This window comes from Cervus elaphus, chromosome 4, assembly GCF_910594005.1.
Source record: "Cervus elaphus chromosome 4, mCerEla1.1, whole genome shotgun sequence".
NCBI lineage: Eukaryota > Metazoa > Chordata > Mammalia > Artiodactyla > Cervidae > Cervus > Cervus elaphus.
Window position 1 is genome coordinate 2900716 of NC_057818.1, and position 19315 is coordinate 2920030.

At 50.3% G+C, this 19315-nt stretch overlaps 1 long non-coding RNA gene across 1 annotated transcript in view; it reads right to left on the reverse strand.

The window, feature by feature from the left end:
- The window catches only part of LOC122691466, a 71588-nt gene extending 52616 nt beyond the window's left edge, over nt 1-18972 (reverse strand). Inside the window, exon 1 of the long non-coding RNA XR_006340410.1 lies at nt 18340-18972. This is a non-coding gene — a long non-coding RNA (uncharacterized LOC122691466). The remainder of the gene's footprint in view (nt 1-18339) is intronic.
- Between the last annotated feature and the right edge of the window lie 343 nt (nt 18973-19315).

A 19315-nucleotide genomic window follows, 5' to 3' on the forward strand; every position in this document is an offset into this window, starting at 1 on the left:
CGTATTTCAGAGCTGAATTATAAGATCAGAAGAGTTGGGGGAACTGTTGTTTTAAAACAACACTGCTGAGATAAAATTTAATGGTATAAGAAGTACAGTATTTTGAAAACATGAAATGAACATTCTGCAGTGCCTGGATGCGGGGAGCTGTGTGGCACAGTTCATGAAAGCTGCTCTGCTGTGGAGGAAGTATAGCGATTTTAATAGCCTCATAAATCCCCCTTATGAGATGCAGCTCCTGTAAACATTTCTGCATGTTTTTTCTAATATTTACATAGTGCTGTTAGAAGTTATTAAACGGGAATGATTTTCATTGATAACGCTCTCATTCTGAAGGAGCTGCCAGATGACTCATCCTGGAGATGACTTGAAGGAAAATGTCCCCTACAGGGTCAGATGGATGACACTGCTCCTGAGATCTTCCTTTTGAAGGCAAATTCCTTGATTCCCCAGGCCTCTATCTCCCCAGTTATAAAATGAGAAGCAATCATTGCTCCAGTTCCTTTACTTTGCAGCATATATTACTGCTGGGTTCCAGGCATTGAATGATGCCCTGGGAATAAAATGACAAAGTAAAAGAGCCACCATCCCGGATTTCACAGAGCTTCTGGTCCAAAGACAGAGAGAAGGATTAATCGAAGGATCACATAGAAAACGTAATATTATAAATGTGCAACTGCCATAAAGGAAAGATAGACAGTTTACCTGGGGTCTCTCAGAGGGAGATCTGGCTTGGTCCAGTCTGCAAGGGTGTAGAAAACTTCTCCTAGGAGCTGCCATTCATCAAAATGGAAACTGTGGGAAGGTACCAGGTTTGGGGAATAAAGGTCATGAGTTTGGTTTTGGATCACTAAATTTGGGGTCTTTGTGAAACTGGCTCCATACTCGGGTGTGGAGCACACAGGGAGGATCTCAGATGGAGATATGAATGTGTAAGGAGGGTAACTGAAGTTATGAACTTGCATGCAGTTTTTAAGAGACGACATACTGTGTTGGCCAAAATGTTTTTTTGAGTTTATGCCAAACAATGTTACAGAAAAACCCAAACTTATGTTTTGGGCAACCCAATAATAAAAAGAGAATATTGGATCAGACCCTATAAAATCCATGTTAATGAAGGGTTTCTCCACTTTAGTTGCTAGTATTCATGTGAAGAGCTTTAGAAATTCTAATACTTGGGTTCCACCTACAGAACTTAAAAATTTATGATTGAGTTGGTCTGGGGTGTGACCTGGGCATCTGAATTTTTAAAAGCTTCCCAGGTGGTCCTAATGTATGGCTGTGGTTGAAAACTACTGACTTAACAGCTGGGAAGAGGGAAATAGGCTGCAGAGGAAATGAAGTATCATGCAGAGAAACGGGAAAATCAAGCAGGAAGGAGGAGGCTCAGTTGTGCCAAGTGCTACGGCAGGTCAGCAGGGTCAGAACTGAAAGTACCCTTTGGATTTAGAAACACGAAGACCCCAGGAGACATTGGTAAGATTCACTCACTATCTTGTTTCATGGCCTCTCAGGAGCTGGGCTGATGTGGCCATCACAGCGGTCAGGTTTTATAATGATAAAGCAGGTAGCACCCAGCATGATGTGTAATGAGTTGAGTCAGTGGTGGTAGAGTCTAATTGCTGCCCTGGATATGAACTGGTACAACCTCTGTGGAGGGGAGTTTGTTGATGTCTATGAAAATTATAAATGTGGAGTTCTCTGGTGGTTCAGTGATTAAGAATCCACCTGCCAGTGCAGGGAGCATGGGTTTGATCCCCGGTCCGGGAAGATCTCACACGCCGTGAGGCAACTAGGCACCTGCGCCACAACTCAAGGGCTGGGCTTACGAGCCGCAACTCCTGAACCCATGCTCCGCACACCACAGCGCAGAGTAGCCCCCACTTGCCGCAACTAGAGACAGCCCATGTGCAGCAGCAAAGACCCTGTGCAGCCAAAAGTAAATAAATATTTGTTTTTTAAAAATTATAAATGCATATACCAGGAATTCCACTTCTAGGAACCATGGCACAGTGACAAATGCAGAGAATTATTCACTGAAACAGTGCTATGACAGGAACAGATTGGAAATCGCGTAGATTCCCATCAACAGAGACGGCTATAACTGTAGTAGGAATACAGTCACTCACGTGTACTCCTAGGTAAGCATCTCCAAGATGCAGCAAGCGAAGACAAGCATTACGTATCACAGTGAGCTAACACTTTTCATACAAAGTGGGGTTATAGATACCTATTTGCATGTATCTACTTTCTCTGCTTCCCTTGTAGCTCAGTCAGTAAAGAATCTGCCCGCAGTGCAGGAGACCCTGGTTCAATCCCTGGGTTGGGAAGATGCCCTGGAGAAGTAAATAGCAATCCACTCCAGTATCCTTGCCTGGAAAATCTCGTGGACAGAGGAGCCTGGTGGGCTGTAGTCCATGGGGTCGCAAAGAGTCAGGCACAGCTGAGCGACTAACACTTGCTTGCTTGCTTACTTATTTCTCTGCAAGGACACTTCGTACAGGTGATTTTATTGGGTGCTAGGTGACTAGAGAATGGAATGAGAGACAAAGTTTTCACTGTTCGTTACCTTTTAATCATTTGGATTTTGAACCACTGAACCCTGTTGAAAATAAAACTGTGATGGTAATGCTATTTCCCTGAGAACAAAGTAGGATGAGCCCATATTCTGAGGTATAATCTGAGTGGGCGCTTTCTGGTACCACACTGGTCACTACAAGTCTTCTAAAATGCATATAAGGGCGTTGATGTTTTTGTTGTGGTTTCACTGTTTGTTTTAAGTCAATAAGATTTGAAAAACTGAGATTTATCTTTTACAGGTTAGCCTGGGTGATTGTTCATTAATGTCAAATATATACTCTAGATAATATCTCAGTCCTAAATTCTAATTCCTGGTTGTTGTAGTTCAGTCGCTCAGTCCTGTCTGACTCTTTGTGACCCCATGGACTTCAGCAATCCAGGCTTCCCTGTCCTTCACCAGGGAAGGTGGTGTCCTCCCGGAGCTTGCTCAAACTCATGTCCATTGAGTTGGTGATGTCATCCAACCATCTCATCCTCTGTCATCCTCTTCTCTTCCTGCCCCCAATCTTTTCCAGCATCAGGATCTTTTCTAATGAGTCAGCTCTTTGCATCAGGTGGCCAAAGTATTAATTCCTACTAACTAAACTTTCTGAGGTTGGTGTAGAATCGGTGTAGGAGCCATGGGTCTAGATTTGAGTCCCACTTTTGTCAGTGTTTTACTGAGTAGTCTTGGGCGAGTTTCTTCATCTCTCTTCCCTTTGGTCTATAATGTAAGCTTGGTAATCCTCGCTTTTAGCTGCCTCCTGTAAACTATAAGGAACAAATAACATCATAGCTTTGTGTGTGCTAAGTGAGGGCTTCCCTGGTAGCTCAATTGGTGAAGAATCTGCCTGCAATGGAGGAGAACCTGGTTCAATTCCTGGGTCAAGAAGATCCCCTGGAGAAGGAATAGGCTACCCACTCCAGTATTCTTGGGCTTCCCTGGTGGCTCAGATAGTAAAGAATCCGCCTGCAAAGCTGGAGACCTGGGTTCAGTCCCTGGGTTAGGAAGATCCCCTAGAGGAGGGCATGGCAACCCACTCCAGTATCCTCGCCTGAAGAATCGGCATGGACAGAAGAGCCTGCCGGGCTACAGTCCATGGGGTCACAGAGAGTCAGACATGACTGAGCAAATAAGCACAGCACAGAGCACATGCTAAGTGAGCTATAAAGATGCTCACAGAGGTGGTGTCAGTGCACACAGATTGTTGCTTGAGGTCCGAAGATTTCCTGTAATAAATAAATACCTCCAAGAGAACTGACAGCATCCAGATTTTATTATAGGCCAAATAACTCAATGATTTTCCAAACCTTAACCTTTGCCACATGCCCAGGAGAAAGCAGATAACCATCTGAGCTAAACCAGAGTTTCTCGGTCTTTAGAAAGGACTTCTCTCGGCAAGATGAGTACAGTACACAAAGAGGGTCTGGGTTGGCCACATGCACAGAGGGGTGGATTGGCTAACTTCCTAAGGGGTCCATCAAGAAAGAGGCTTGAGGGGTAGCCATTAACACACCCAGTCAAGAGGATCAATCCACAGCCCCTCTTAGCAGGACTGGCAAGACAGAGAAGTGACTGTCAAACTCTCCAAGAGGTCCTCAGAGCTTTAGGCGAGTGATGGGGTCTATAGAGTATGACTGCTACAATATGGTAAAGGTAGGCTTTGTTCATTTACTTTATCTTTAAAGGTACCATTAATAAAATATTGATTTTTCTTTTTACAGAAAATTGTAAAGTTTCTTTGTAACACAGAGATTTGAGCCTATATATCTCACCAACTTTCACTTTCCTGCTGGTATATATAAATGGGGAAAGCATGTATTAGTGTTGGACACTCCGGAAATGGAAGAGCCCCGGGGTAGAAACATTGCAAACTTCTGCCTGCCAGAGAGTAGTGGGAAGGCTGCTGCAGCGAGAGCCTGTCAGATGCCAGAGAGGTCACTTGCCGAGGTGGTGATCAGAATTCAGTGACTCTGCCAGCCCCTGCCAGAACCTGCAGAGTCAGCAGGTGAAGTGATGCGGAGCAGAGGGGCCTCCAGGATACACTGGAATCCCACCAGGATTCATCTAGGTGAAGCGGTCCCAAATGGCACCCAATCAAGTTTCAGTGGCCCCTATTCTATCCTGACAACTGTGGAGGTCCCCAACTGACATCTCAGCATTCTGAGAGGGAGGGGAATGGGGAGGGGAGAGGCCCACAGTTCTCTGCTCCTCCCCCCCCATGTATTCTTGTCCAACCAGTGGGAGAAAATGGGAGTTAGGTCCCCTTCACCCCCAATGTCTTGCTCCATCCACCCTTAATGGGAGGAGTCTTTGGGAGAAAAAAGAATATGAATTAGCAAGAGAAAGCTGTGTCAGTCTCACAGATGTTTCACTCAGATGAAGGTGGAAATACAAGGAGGCCAAGGTTTGATGTGAGAACTGAAGAAGGAGGAAGGCAGATGAAGAGAGGAGGCTTTTCGGGGTACGTGTAGGAGGGGAAGCTGGTCCTGACTCAGAGAGGAGCTTGAAGAACCTCAGTTTCAAGTTCATTTTGCTCCCTGACAAGCGGGGTGGATCCTTCATGGTGAAGGACCTGCACCCCTCCCTAGTCACTGATGGCATAGATGCACAACTCTAGAAGTAAGAGGTCTAAAATTCTGGTCAGTTGTAGGACCATTCACTATTTGTTTTTCACGGTCGCTTTCATTTTTAATTTCCCAAAGTGTTTCACTGTAACTTTTATATCAGCAAAAAAGATGTTTTAAAATTAAAACAAACCAACAAAACCCTTGAATCTCATCTGCAACCAACATCCAGGGGCATTCTCTGGACACACAGACAGCCACCCACTGATCTAGCAGGCTGCCCATCACTTCCCCCAACACCACACCCACACCCTGGTCCACTGAGCTCTTTTTCTCCCTCATGCCCTGGGGTCCAGTCCTTCTGACTAAGCCAGCCCCCATGGCATACCCTGAAGGGCGTCACTCACAATGACCCCGGCTGGCACAGTTTGTCTGCCTCGCTGCACGGCACACACCATGTGGTTTCCTAAACCATCTGGTTTGGTTTAGAGCCCCATGAGACTGGGTGGGGTCTGTGTCTAGCACAGAATCTGGCACCAAGTTTGTGGACAGAGGCCGTGGGTGTAAGGGTCTCTGGGTCAAATCCCCATAAGGTGGCAGCCGGGGAAAGACATGCCAGGAATAGGCTAAATGCCTCCTATATGCCAAGTCATTTGATTCTGAAAACTACGCTGCAGGTTAAGTTCTGCCGCCATCCCCATTTTACACAAAGTCATAGGACTCTGGGACGGTCAAAGGTCCAGGCAGTGGTAGGGCTGGAGTGTCAGCTTCTGTGACCTGCCTTCAGACCTGGGTGTGTAACCAACATTAGCAAAGCTCTCCGATACTTTGCTTTCCCCTTTAGAGAAATGTTGTTCATGTCACAGCTTCTTACAGAGACTATGGAAAAGCCTTCTGTGCCACCTGCTATAAGATTGGGAGTTGGGAGAACAATCACCTCTTCCCATTTATGGAGACTTCCACATAGACACTGAAAGGGGAGGGGAGGTCATGAGCAGAGAGAGGTCACGTTTCCTTCCAGTTAGTATCTCCCAACCCAGCAGTGCAACATTTTTGACTACCCTCACCCAGTATGCTGCAGAAAATAAGTGAGTTGAAGACCAGCATTTAGAAACTGCTTTTATTACTCAAAGATTTCTGTGATCCCCCAGTCAATGTCACTCTAAGCAGGCTTACAAAGAAAAGGAAAGTTTACAAACTAAAGAGAAGAGTTGTTTGTGTTACTAAAAGCCCTAGGCTTGAAGCAGGACTGACTCCAGGAGTGCTTTGGATATAGAGTTCTAATGACTTTTACATGAGATTATTTTACATGTGATGATTCCAGTTCTGTCTCTCCTTTCTCTCTGCTCCAGGACCACTCTGCCCTAACTTCTCCCTGCTCTCTGGAAAATGGGGCCATCTCAAGGCTTCAGGATGATTCCTTTCTGCCTTCCAACCCTGCAGTGATGGTCTCAGCCTGGGCCCTCCACCCACCGTGTGATACCATCCCCACCTCACCTCTACTTTAAGAAGAGGGAGTATATGGGAGGGGAGTCAGAGTCCCACAAACTCATAGAAAGAGGGAGAAAGACAGCTGGTAGGGGACGGAGGACCTAGGAGGGTATCCTCGGAGCAACTCGATGTCCTGGGCCCCAGGGCAATGCTGGGAGGCTGGGAGCAGGAGTGGGGATGCTGACGTGAATGCTGGGAGCTGGCGGTGGTACAGGGCTGAGAATTCATCCGGTAAGTAAAGCCAGGAGTGGAGGATGGAGGGGACTGGGATGGGCCTGTCCTGTGGAGGGCGGCGTATGTGGGAGGAGGCTCCAGGGGAGCAGAGGAATGGAGGGAGTGGCCAGCCTCTGATGCTCTGTCTCCCCTGAGGCTCTGCTCTCCTGGGCCCCGGAAGCACAACAAGATGAAGACCGCAATCACCTCATGACTAATGGCCAAGGCATCACACAGAAGAGCATCTGTGCATTTCTGTCCAAACTGAGGAAGTTAAAGGAGCCCAGGTAAAGGACTGGAAGGTGTCCAAGCTGTCACACTAACTGCAAGAAAGAAGCTCAGGATGGGGACGCCCTCCCAGGGACCACAGTGGCGGCCAGGCTCTGAGACCCTGGGTCAGGATCATTGCCTGCTGTGGCCATGAGATGGGGTGCTGGCCCGGCCAACCCTGCCACCTGCCAGGACCCACCACTGTCCGCTGTCCCACTGGGGGTGCAGGGAAAGGGAGGTTGCAGGTGGGCCTGATGCAGGAGCCAGGAGCTGGCGTCTCTCCTGGAACAATGGGCCCCCGCCTTCTGCGGCAATGCTGGTGATGCCACCCCTTGCCTTTCAGGAGCTGCCCTGGGGTGGGGGGTGAGGGGGGCGTGCAGTCATCGGCAGAGCCCGTGACCCGTGCTGCTCTTGTCTTGGGGGACAAAGGAAAACAGATGTCCGTGAAATGTTTGTGGCTGTGCCAGTGACTCTGGGGGCAGGAAGGAGTGGACCGGCTTCAGGGACGCCGAGTGTCCCAGCATGTACGGGAATGGCTCTCACAGGAAGGGTTTCTCACTCCAAATTCCAGAGGAAACAGCGAAGAGGACAGGCAGCAGCACATATGAAAGCTTGGCCCTGAGCCCCCTCTGCTGGAGAAGGAAACGGCAACCCACTCCAGTACTCTTGCCTGGAAAATTCCATGGACTGAGGAGCCTGGTAGGCTACAGTCCATGGGGTTGCAAAGAGTCAGACACGACTGAGCGACTTCACTCCCTCCCTCTCTCCCTCCCTCTGCTGGAGAGGGCTTGGCACAGACATTCCAGGGGCTTCTGGGCATGTCTCCCTGTCCCTCACCATCTGCATAGCTGTCAGAGGGGTTCCTTCTGCTTTGCCAGATTCCCCCACTTAACGGGGACATCGGATCCCCTTGCTGGGCACTGGCCCCACATCTTTGCTCACCCAGACTCGCCCTGTCTGCACAGAGCGGACTCCCGCTCGCTCAGCCCAGAAGGGGAGCAGAGGCCCAGACCCGCTCCCTCCCGAGGAGGCGTGTGAGTCAGGAGTGTGTGCCTGAGGTGGCCCCTCCCGCCACTGTGACCCGAGGGTCCCCAGGTCCTGCCGTCCTTCCCAGCCCCTCACTTGCTCGCCTGTCTCCTGCAGAGCCTGAGCCGCGGCCCCCAGCCACTGTGCCCCTGATTCCCTGGAGCGAGCTCAGAGACGTGCTTGGAAAGGTGGAAAGCAGCCCCTTACCCTCCGCAGTTCCTCCCTGGTTTCTGAGTGCAGGTGGACAAATTCCGCCACAGGGTATGGACCCTGGAGGCCCTGGGATCGAGCCTTCCTCCTCCGAAGGAAACACGGGTGTCCACTGCCTAGGGGGGGAGGGGGGTGAGGGGGAGAAGCTGGGGGTCCTCACAGGGCAACGGACGGTGAGAGACGGCCTTCGCAAGCCCTGGGCACCGTGCAGGCCACCTCACACACTTTGGTGACCTTGTCCTAAAGGGGATGAGTGTCCCCAGCAGAGCCCCAGGGTGCTTGGGTAAGATTTCTTCATCAGACTGGAAGCAGCTTTCAGTGTCCACACTGGCAAGAAGCCCAGATCCTGGGCAGCTCCTCCTGGGGCCGCGTGTGATGTCCACACACCGAACCTGAGACCAAGACCAGGTCCCAGAAGCAAAGCCTGGGCCCAGCTCTCCCCAGGGCTGGTGGCACCTGAGTCTGGACCTTTCTCTGCATCTCCAGCCAACACTCTCCCAAAGCTTACTGTACACAGCTCCATCCTAGGAGCAGAGAGGCAGAGAGCCTGCTGCCAAACAGACCTGGCCACTCAAACTGTCTCAGCCTTCTGGAAAGAGACACAAAAAACACCTTATTTAAATAACATGGCAAAAGCTTAAATAGCACTAATATGCCAGGAACAGAAACAAGCATATTAAATCTATGAACAGACTTAGTCCTCTGAGAACACCTGTGACGTAAGGCCTGCATTACTAACGTGGAGGACAGACAAACAGAGGTTAAGAAACTCACACAGCTGGTAGGGAGTGGAACCTAGTCTTAAATGGAGACAAAGTGGCTTCAGATGGTGTTCAGTCATTGCAAAGTCCTGTCCCTCAAATGTGGCGTCATGCACAGGTTTGTGTGGAGGCCTGTGGAAACAGAACAGCCTTCAGAGAGGAGGTGATGGCCTCAGAGGGGCCTAGATGTTCACCTGCAGACAAAAGGAAGCGCATTCTGAGAATGAGAACAGCCTGAGAGGCAGGTCACAAAAGGGCAAGTCCTGTGGAAGAGAGTGAGCAGGCAGCCCTGTGAGATTTCCAAACTGCTCAGGTAGAAAAATCTTTCTGGCATCAAAAATATTGCAGTTTTTTTGGGGTTTTTTTTTTTTTTCTGTTGTTGTTGTTTTGTTTTTTTGCCTCCAAAGTACATAGATTTCATCTAGTTTGTTCACTCAGTGACACTTAAAGGAAAGTGCCTTTTACTCATCACACAGTATTTACCCACAGAAGCCAAGAGCCAGACACTGGCTTCCGCACAGACGATGCCGAGGCAAGCTAGGGTCACCCTGGAACCCAGCATTTTGGGAGGCTCTCTGGGGTCAGGGCAGTGTGCATGGGGAGCTGGGGAGAGGTGCGGGACCCTGGATGTGGGACTGAGGTTTTGTCCTGCAGGCAGTGGGAGCTGGCAGTAGGTCTTAAGTGGTAGGAAGACAAGCTCTCTGGAAGTGGCAAGGAAAATGTCCAGGTGAAGGGGATGGATGTGACGTGGGAGATGATCTGTTGGGAGGCTCAGAGATGGTCCAGGCAAAGGAGAGGAGCCTGAGCGAGGGCGGGGCAGCGGAGACAGAAACAGAGGGCGCAGGACAGGCCAGTGACCCCATGTGGCACCCACACTCGCCAGGCTCTGCCTCACCTCCTCAGCCTCACCACCTCTTGAGTTACCCTGCTTTCCAGATGGGTAAACAGAGGCACGGGGAGGCCAACAGAACTGCCTAAGCACACACGGCTGGCAGCTCCCTGGCTGGGGCGTGGTACCGGGGACCGTGTCCCATGGCTTATGCTAGCGGCCAGTGGCCTCCGCCCCACTGACAGCAAGACGGTGAGAGGCAGGACGGACAGGCCTGGGGTTCGGTACCAACGTGAGTGAGGAGCGCAGAGGGTGGAGGCCTCCAGCACGGAAGGTGGAGGTGGCGGGGAAGGCTGGGGAGGCAACTGGTCAGCAGGAAGGCAGGGAAGGTGGGGGGGGGGTCCCAGGGGTGGGGAGACTGGGAGAGAGGGCTCACTTCTTCCCAGTTCTGCCCTGTGCCCCTCCCCAAGAGAAACAAAACTAGAAGGGAGGTGAAGCTCATTTTTCTAACAGAGAATTGGAGATTTTGACCTGACATGACAATCGGGACTACTATGCAAAGATAAAGAAGGAAGCTGATTGATAGCAAAACTCAGGCCCATGCAAGAGACAGGAGGGGCACGCCACCCCTCACTCTCCAGAAATCAACAGAAGCCCCCTGCCCCACACTTGTGGCCCTGAGATTGAGATCTGCATTTTGACCCGGGCAGACATTCACTCCAGGAGAAGGAACAGGGAGGCAGAAGAGAAAGGTGCAAAGAACTCAGCTGCTGACAGGTCCTGCCAGAGCGGCCAGGGCCGCAGCTGGGTAGATTGAGAAGAGAGTGCAGACAGCTGTCCTGGCTCCTAGCAGAGGCACGCCAGCAGGTGGGAGGGTCTGAGGCCGCCTGCGGCAGGGGGCACGCAGCGGTTCACAGCCCCTGGGAAGGGGCGAGGATAGCTATTCATCTTGGCAGGCAGTGTTTTGCAGAGACAGGGTTTCACACCCCTAGCCTCTCTTTGCACCAGTGTCCCCTCATCGCGGCTCCACTTACTAAGTACTTCTTGGGCACTGAAGAAAGGCAGAGGCCGCCTGCACAGACTGCATTCCCAAGGAGCTCCTGTGTGCACTGCAAAACAAGCCCAGGACGCGCGGCTTGCGAGGGAATGAGAGAGCCCTGTGCCAGCTTAGTGAAGGAAAGGGACCTCCGCAGGGCCCTTCTGACCGCTTGCTCCACCCTCCCAAGGAGAGCAAACTGCAGGAATGCCAGCGAGGGCCAGACTCTGCAACAAGCCCGCATAAGGGCGGCACTGAGGGTGGAAGCCTGGGGCTAGCCCTGCTCAAGATGCCTGAAGATGTGAGACGAGTTTAGGGGAGACCTGCCCTCCAGGCCCTTGGCACAATCCCCGGTTAGTCATCTTCCTTCTACAGCCCTCACACTGTAGAAGCCCTCGTCTGTCTGTTTGCTGACTTTCAGCATCTGTCTTTCCCACTCTTATGCAAACTACAGGAGGGCGCATGTTGTCCATGTTACCTGTTGTCATTTCCCCAGAATCTGCCAGAGTATGCCAGACATTGCATGTGTGTGTGCTCAGTCGCTCAATGGTGTCCAACTCTTTGGGACCCCATACATTGAACCCACCAGGCACCTCCCTCCTCGGAATTTCCCAATCAAAAATGTGGAAGTGGGTTGCCATTTCATACTTAAGGGGATCTTCCTGACCCAGGAATCAAACTCATGTCTTCTTGTGTCTTCTGCACTGGCCGGTGGATTCTTTACCACTCTGCCACCCAGGAAGCCCATGCGAGAAATCAAGGTTTGTCAAGTGACTGAGAGGTGCAGAATGAAGAGTGGTTGCTCTGTCTTCTGACTGCCAGTATTAGGGGAGAGTGGGTGTATAGTCTGTAGAACAAACAGCCCCCAGAGTATGAGCTGGGCTCGGTCTGATCCCAGCCTGTCCCTGTTCCTCTCAGTATCTGAGCAACTCACGCAGCTTCCCTGAAGCCCCCACCCAACCAGATCCACAGTGGCCCCCTGACTTCACTTCTGGTGGGCAGGGAAGGAGCCCCAGCCTTCGGAGGCACAAGAAGTGTGGCCCTTCTTGAATCTCTGAAGCAGCTGAACCCCAGTAACCCAACTCTCACATTGCACTGCCGCCTGCCTCCACATGGACAGGCTCAGCCCACAGCTGTCTAACCAGAACCAGTACCTGGGTGAGGTGCCAAGCAGGGTCTGTCAGACATACATCCTGGCATTTGCACTCCTGGGGGGCCATGAAACACTTCACTTGTCTCCAAGATCTCATTGGGAAGTGAGCTTCCCAGATCTGTCTTGATAATGAGTCTGTTCTGTTTCTGCCCACAGAACGTGGTTCCTCTCTGCCTCAAGTTGGTTGTGTTACATGTTTGGCCCATTGTGACCTTTCTCCTTTGGCCAACCCAACAGGGACCAGGTACAGATTCTGGGTCTGTCCTACTGGCTTCTTGAACCTGGCTGACTCACAGGCCTGTCCAAGGCTCCCTTGCAACTCTGCCACTTACAGAGCTCAATATCTTAGATTTGAGAGGGTTTGAGCATCCTCCCTAGCCCAGACCATTCTTTGGGCCAGCAGAGAGGCAATTAAAGAGCTGTTTGCTAGTTGTGTGGTTTGCATCCCTCTTCTCCTTCAAGAGGAAACAAATATCCTGAAGAGGTGAATTCACAGGGAAGCCACATTACTCAGCAGGCTGTTTTCCAGAGCTCCTGAGGTGAAGGCAGGCAGTGGGGGAAAGGCCAGCACTGGCACATTAATAATGGATGCTGCACCACTAAGAAGCCCGCTGTCTGAGCTTGTGGCTTTGCAGAAGTCCAATTAGGGCTGAATTATAGTAATCAATAGAGCAGCAGGGTTTAGATCAGAAAGAAAGGCCCTGTTCTACTGAGGGCAATTTATGAGAGCGAGAAAGAGACATGTTGGTATAACTGAGGATGAGCTTGCAGGCTACAGGCTCTCCCGGGTCTAGGACGAATTTGACAGAAAACCCAACTGTCTGTATGTAAACCGGAGCAAAAGGGCCTTTCCTCCAAGAAGGGATGAGGAAAGCAGCATCCTGGCCAAAGTTGCACGTGAGTCAGGGGAGGGCTATATGGAATCAGACACTCGTGGTCTGGTGGGGCGCCCTTGGCAGCAGGTTTAGCTCTCTGAGCTCCTCTCTGCATAGGTCCTCACATGCAAACTGTGACAGCTAATGGTGATGTATTGCTTACTGGAAATCTGCTGAGATAGGTGTCCTGACCACACACACACGAAATGGTAACTATGTGATGTGATGGATATGTTAATTAGCTTGATTGCGGTGATCATTTCACAACATATATCAGAACATCATGTTGTATACCTTAAATAAAAACAATCTTTATTTGCCAATCATACCTCAATTAGGCTAGGGAAAAATACCTGCTCCCCAGAACTATTATGAAATCTCTACAAAAATGCTGAATCAACGCCTGGCCCCTGGGTACACAAGGATGTCCTTTTCCCTCCATCTCCCCTCCCCCCTATCTCACAGGTCCACCTCCACACCTTTGGTCCTGCTGTCCTGACTCTCCTGTATGCCAGCTTCCTGGGTTATCCCAGCCTTGCTCTTCCAGGGCCCCTGGTTGCATGCAGAGTGCTCCTGATTCCTTCCTTTGAAACAGAACCCTTTCCTTGTGCTTTAACGTGACCTCAGACAGAGCCGATGCCACCCCAGCCAGGCCAGGCCAGTGGCCAGCTGGACAGCAGGAGAGGCTTCCTGGGGCCCCAGTTCCAGGCCGTGGGCCCAGCCTCTCTAGCTCACAGCCCCGTCACTGTGCCCACAGCTCACACGGGGCAACCAGTGACAGCGTGTCTCAGAGCAGCTGCCCCACTGCTGGGAATCACGCATCGCCTTTGTCAGGAGCTGGAGAGGCCCTTGTTCTCTGGAGTGCTGCTTATATCTGTGTGGCCTGGTTCATGGTACTTTGAAGCATCAGAGAAGACAAAACAGAGAAAAATGGAATTAGCAGGAAAGGATGTGAGAACAGGAGGAGGGCTATTTGGTGGGTAGGAGTAGCCAGTGTCCCTTCATGTATCACAGCCTCGTTGTGGCTAAAAGCCTTGTGTGATTCAGTGAAGTGATGAGCCATGCCATGTAGGGCCACTTAAAATAGTGAAGAGTTCTGACAAAACATGGTCCACTAGGGGAGGCATGGCAACCCATTCCAGTAGTCTTGCCTGGAGAACCCTGTGGACAGGACGGCATCACCAACTCAAAGGACATGAATTCGAGCAAACTCTGGGAGATAGAGGATAGGGGAGCCTGGCATGCTGCAGTCCATGGGGTCCCAAGGAGTCGGACACGACTTAGTGACTGAACAACAATAACGGCAGCAAATGTATTGGGAAATGAGCATGCAGAGCAGGGATCTTGCTCCAAATGAGCACAAAGATTGCTCCACTCAAGTGGCCGTTTCCTCTTCCTGCCCAGGAACAAAGTGAAGCCATTAGTGGGGTTCTGCCAGAGCACACTATAACACAAGCTGTAGTTGGGAAAGCACCAGTTGGAGTTCTTAGAACTGGAAGAGGAAACCCAGAGTCACAGCCTGCTTGCTTCTGGACACCATGCAGATTCTGAGCACACTGCCTCCCTTCCCTGGCTTCTTGCAGCTGCCCCATAAGAGAGGTACTCCTAGCATCCCACTTTACAGATAAGAAAGTGGAGGTGCAGAGCCACACAGGTCCTCTCTAGATCCCTCTGAGCTCTAGCTCCCAGTGGCAGCAACACGTATGCCATCAATTTCAAACAACACCTGTGTGGGGCCCTGGCTCATGATCTCAGCTTCTACCGCTTTGCCTTGGAGGCTGCAGTCATTTAAACATCATTTTAGGGAGCTAAACCACAAAGCTCCCCTTCAGTTCAAGTCAGCAAGTGTTCGCTGAACACCTGTGCCCTGAAGACTGTAACTGCCACTGCCTTGAACCTATCATACCTGGGACATCCAGGAGCCTGGACTCTGCTGAAAACACAGCCAACCTCTGCAGTCAGACCCATTTGGACACCTATTGTTTTTCTAACCATCAGTGTGGAACCATTTCCTTTCACATCCAGGAGACAGAGTGCCAAGTGACCTCGGCTTGGACTGCAGAGTTGGCATTATCCATCAGAAGAGCCACTAGCGTAATCGCTCCAGGAGAGCACAGAACATTGTCCTCAAAAGCAGGAAACACTGCCTGACAGCACAATCTACAGAAATGACTGATATTCACTTACACCTGGAGCCAAGGTGGCCTCAAAGCATTGCACAACACACATGCTAGGTAGACCCTGACCTCTGATGGGCAGGGAAACAGCCAAAAGCCAAGAGGGAGCCTCAGCCCTCCTGAAGCTGCTAAAGCTGACCCCCACCCAAGCCAGAGTGGACCTTCAAGCAGTCTGTCCACCTCTCATTCCCACCAAAGCTCCAGATAGACTGACTTGACCTTCTGGCTCCACATGTGGGCCTCTTAACCATCTCTCCACACTTATCCCCCGGCAGTGTTCTCTGCGGCTTGCTGGGTGAATGCTCACACTAACTTACTGAGGCTGTAAAACTGGATGTATAGAGAAATGGAAGAACAGGTAATCAGACCCTATATCTTCCCAACCTTGTGGTCCAATCTTTGTATAGACACACACAGTCTTGGTTAGATCACCAGCCCAGGTTTGATGCATGAGACAGGCCTTCAGGGCCAGTGCCCTGGGACAACCCTGAGGGATGGGATGGGGAGGGAGCTGGGAGGGGGGTTCAGCGTGGGGGATACATGTACACTCATGGCTGACTCATGTCCATGCACACATGGACAAAAACTACCACAATATTGTAAAGCAATTAGCCTCCAAGTAAAATAAATAAATAATTTGTTAAATGACTACTACTAATAATTAAGTCGTTAATGTCCTTCCCCCAAAATCATATAAAAGGAATTTCAATCCATAACACACACGCGCGCGCACACACACGCACACACACACACACACACACACGCTGACATGACCCATCTCTTCCCCAATCTCCCACAGTTCTGATATCCCCTAGAGAGAGCCCCTCTCCCCTGCACAGACTCTCCCGCTGAGCTCATGTCATACGCTCTTCTGCTTTCCTGCCCCTAAACCACGCTGCTCTGCACCTGTCCCCTCCCATCAAGGCCCAGGTCCCAGTGTTTGGCAGTAGGAAGAGGGTTGGAGAGGTTGGCGCTCAGGCAGCTGCTTTCCCCTGGATGGGCAGGGAAAGCGGACAGAGAAAACACCATACACGCCAGGCCCCTAGTCGGCGGTTAGGAGCTGAGACTCGTCCAGTCTGGGTCCGTGTATCACTACACACAAGTTGTGCAGCCTCAAGCAAGTTGTTAAACTTCAGCAAGAAGAGGAAGGGAACCCCTGCCCCTCAGTGCTGTTGGGCTTAAGAATAAGAGATGGAAGTGTTTAAAGCAGTACCTGCACTGGGTGAAGGTCAGCTTTCACCATGTGGGATTGTTAAAGGTCATTTCATCTGAATTTCATCACATAGTTGGGTTTACATATAGATTGTTTAAGAAACTTTCAATCTTTATTTATGTTATGTCTTAGGCTAGGCTATGCACAGCATGCAGGATCTTAGTTCCCTGACCAGGGATTGAACCTCTGCCCCCTGCAATGGAAGAGCAGAGTCTTAACCACTGGATTGCCAGGGAAGTCCCACTTATCAATATTGATAAAACTCTTAGATTGAGTGGGAAGAACATCTAGTTTATTTAGTTAAACCTTTTCCCAGATGAACATGTAGGAACTCATTGCCCACCAGCAAGTATTGCAGAAAGAGAGAGAAAAGAATAAGACAGGCACTAATAGAGTCTGAGGTACACACCCCAGATGAGATGAAGGGTAAATGCCGTGCTGTTGTTCCCCCAAAGGAAAACAAGTTAATCACAACTCTTATGGTGGAAAACTAAAGAAAATCAACTCAAAATGCTTTAAACTAAAAAGAACTAAACTTAACTAAATTTAAAAGTCCAGGACCAGGACTTTCAGACAAATCTCAATCCAGTTTTACTGTTACCATCTCTTGATTCTATTTTTCTACATGTTCACTCATTTCCAAGCACAATTTCCTCTTTTGACTGTAGCAGCCCCAGGTTTATATCCTACAAGCTTAGTGGTACCAATAAGCACAGGTAACCTCGCCCAGTAAGCCTACGTAGTTACCAGGGTTAGTTCCGGTTGGAGGGCCTTGAGTCACATGCTGCCCCCCGAAGAGTGTAAAGCACTGGTTGGCCAAGTCTTCATTCCACATCCTCTCATGAATCCACAGAGGTCGGTAGCCTCTCTCACTCTGCACAGGGCAAAACTTAAAAACGAAGTCCAACTTCTTTATCGGGGCTGGATGCTGGGCAGCCAGAGGCAGTGGGGATCCACTCAGAGAAAAAAGGGCTGGGGGTGGGGGTGTGTGTGGCAGTTGTTTGAACTGCATGAGAAGCCCTTCCCCATCCTCTCCTGGGAACCCTGTCCTACAACACTGCTCTAAACTGAAGACCACCCATGGGAGAGCAGCACCCACATTTGTGCCCTCCCCGAAGACTGACCAGGAGCCAGAAGTGAGCGGAGCTGGAACTATGCGGAGGGGCCTGTAGAAGCCCCTCCTTGGGACCATGTCTCCTCCTTCCCTCCCACCCCAAGCCAACAGACCAGCTGGCATCCTGGGTCCCAGGCCATTCATTCTCCACACTGCCCATGAGTCTCACCCTATTGCCCTGGGCCTCTGTGATCTGATTGAGAGCCCACAGGCTCCTTGGCTGGGATCAGGATCCTGACGGCAGGGGCATCAGCCTATCCTTGTGCCCTGGCGTAAAGTAGGCCCTGGGTGAGACTGAACATGCAAATGGACGATCACTACAGCATGGGTAAAAATAGAGTTCTGACCCATAATGCAGCAAGCGGCCCAGAAAACAAACACGTCATCTATAGTAACCCATCCAGGAAGCCAGCCCTTTACCTACGAGTCAGACTTCTAGTCAGAACACTATTTCTAGCAACCAGTCCAGGAAGCCAATCACCCCTGTAACAGTTGGCCCAAACTAACCAGAACTTGGTTCATAACTGACAGCCTCTCTAATTTTTGTCTTAGCTTCCAATTTAAGACCAGCTAGAAAAAGCCAAACATGCACCACTAACCGATCACATACGATTGCCTCTAGTTAGGCCACTTACAGCCTCCCTGTGCCAACAGGGCCTTCCCTTCTTCCTACTATAAAAACTTCCCACCCTTTTAAGTCACTGCGACGCTTGTACAATGGTTGCCTCCCTTGTTAAAGTAAGCTCTTAATAAAGTGCTTCTGCCTCCTCTGATTGCCTTTGTTTATTGCCACAGAACTGCCTCCCACCCAGGCAAGCCCTAGAGCAATGCCATTCTCCTCTACCTCTCTGGTGACTGGCACCTTGGCCAGTAGGCTGAGCTGGAATCCTTTCCAGTGCCAGGCCTCCTGGATGAGCTGGAGCTGGGCTTGCTCCCTCCCAGAACACACAGAACACACACTGCTGAGTGCTCTGTACCCGCAGATCCACGAGGAGCCAGCAGGGCGAGCAGCAGAGGGAGCGTGGGCAGGGAGGGAGGGAGGGCACAGGAGGCCAACCCAGGGTGGAGTTTGAGCTCCAAAGCCCTGTGAGCCACGCAGGCATGCCATCTAACCTGGGCTTCAAAGGATGAATTAGGAAGAGAGCAAAGAAGGGTTTGTGCAAATTGGGAGCCAAAGCCTGCAGGTGGGAGAAGCTGAAGGAAGCTCCCATTTGTGGCTCAGATCCAGGACTGCTTTCCTTCAGGGCCCAGGGGCCCCAAGCACTTGTAGTTCAAAAGCTCTTTCCAATAAATGCAGAATAAAAAGGCTTAGGTTTCTGTCTCCTTTTTCTCCATATACATAAAATGATAAAAAAACCCTGGGATGGCTGGGATTTATTTATTTTTTTTAGGAGCTCAGTAAGAATTTAATCAAGAATTACAAACATTTTCTCAGAGCTAGAAAGACATCTCTTAGAGATTATCTAGGTTATTCCATCTCCTTATCAGCACCGCCCCCCTTTTTTTTTTCACACTTGACAATATAAATGTTTCGATGCTGTTCTCTCAGAACATCCCACCCTCACCTTCTCCCACAGAGTCCAAAAGTCTGTTCTGTACATCTGTGTCTCTTTTTCTGTCTTGCACATAGGGTTATCGTTGCCATCTTTCTAAATTCCATATATATGTGTTAGTATACTGTATTGGTGTTTTTCTTTCTGGCTTACTTTACTCTGTATAATGGGCTCCAGTTTCATCCACCTCATTAGAACTGGTTCAAATGAATTCTTTTTAACGGCTGAGTAATATTCCATGGTGTATATGTACCACAGCTTCCTTAT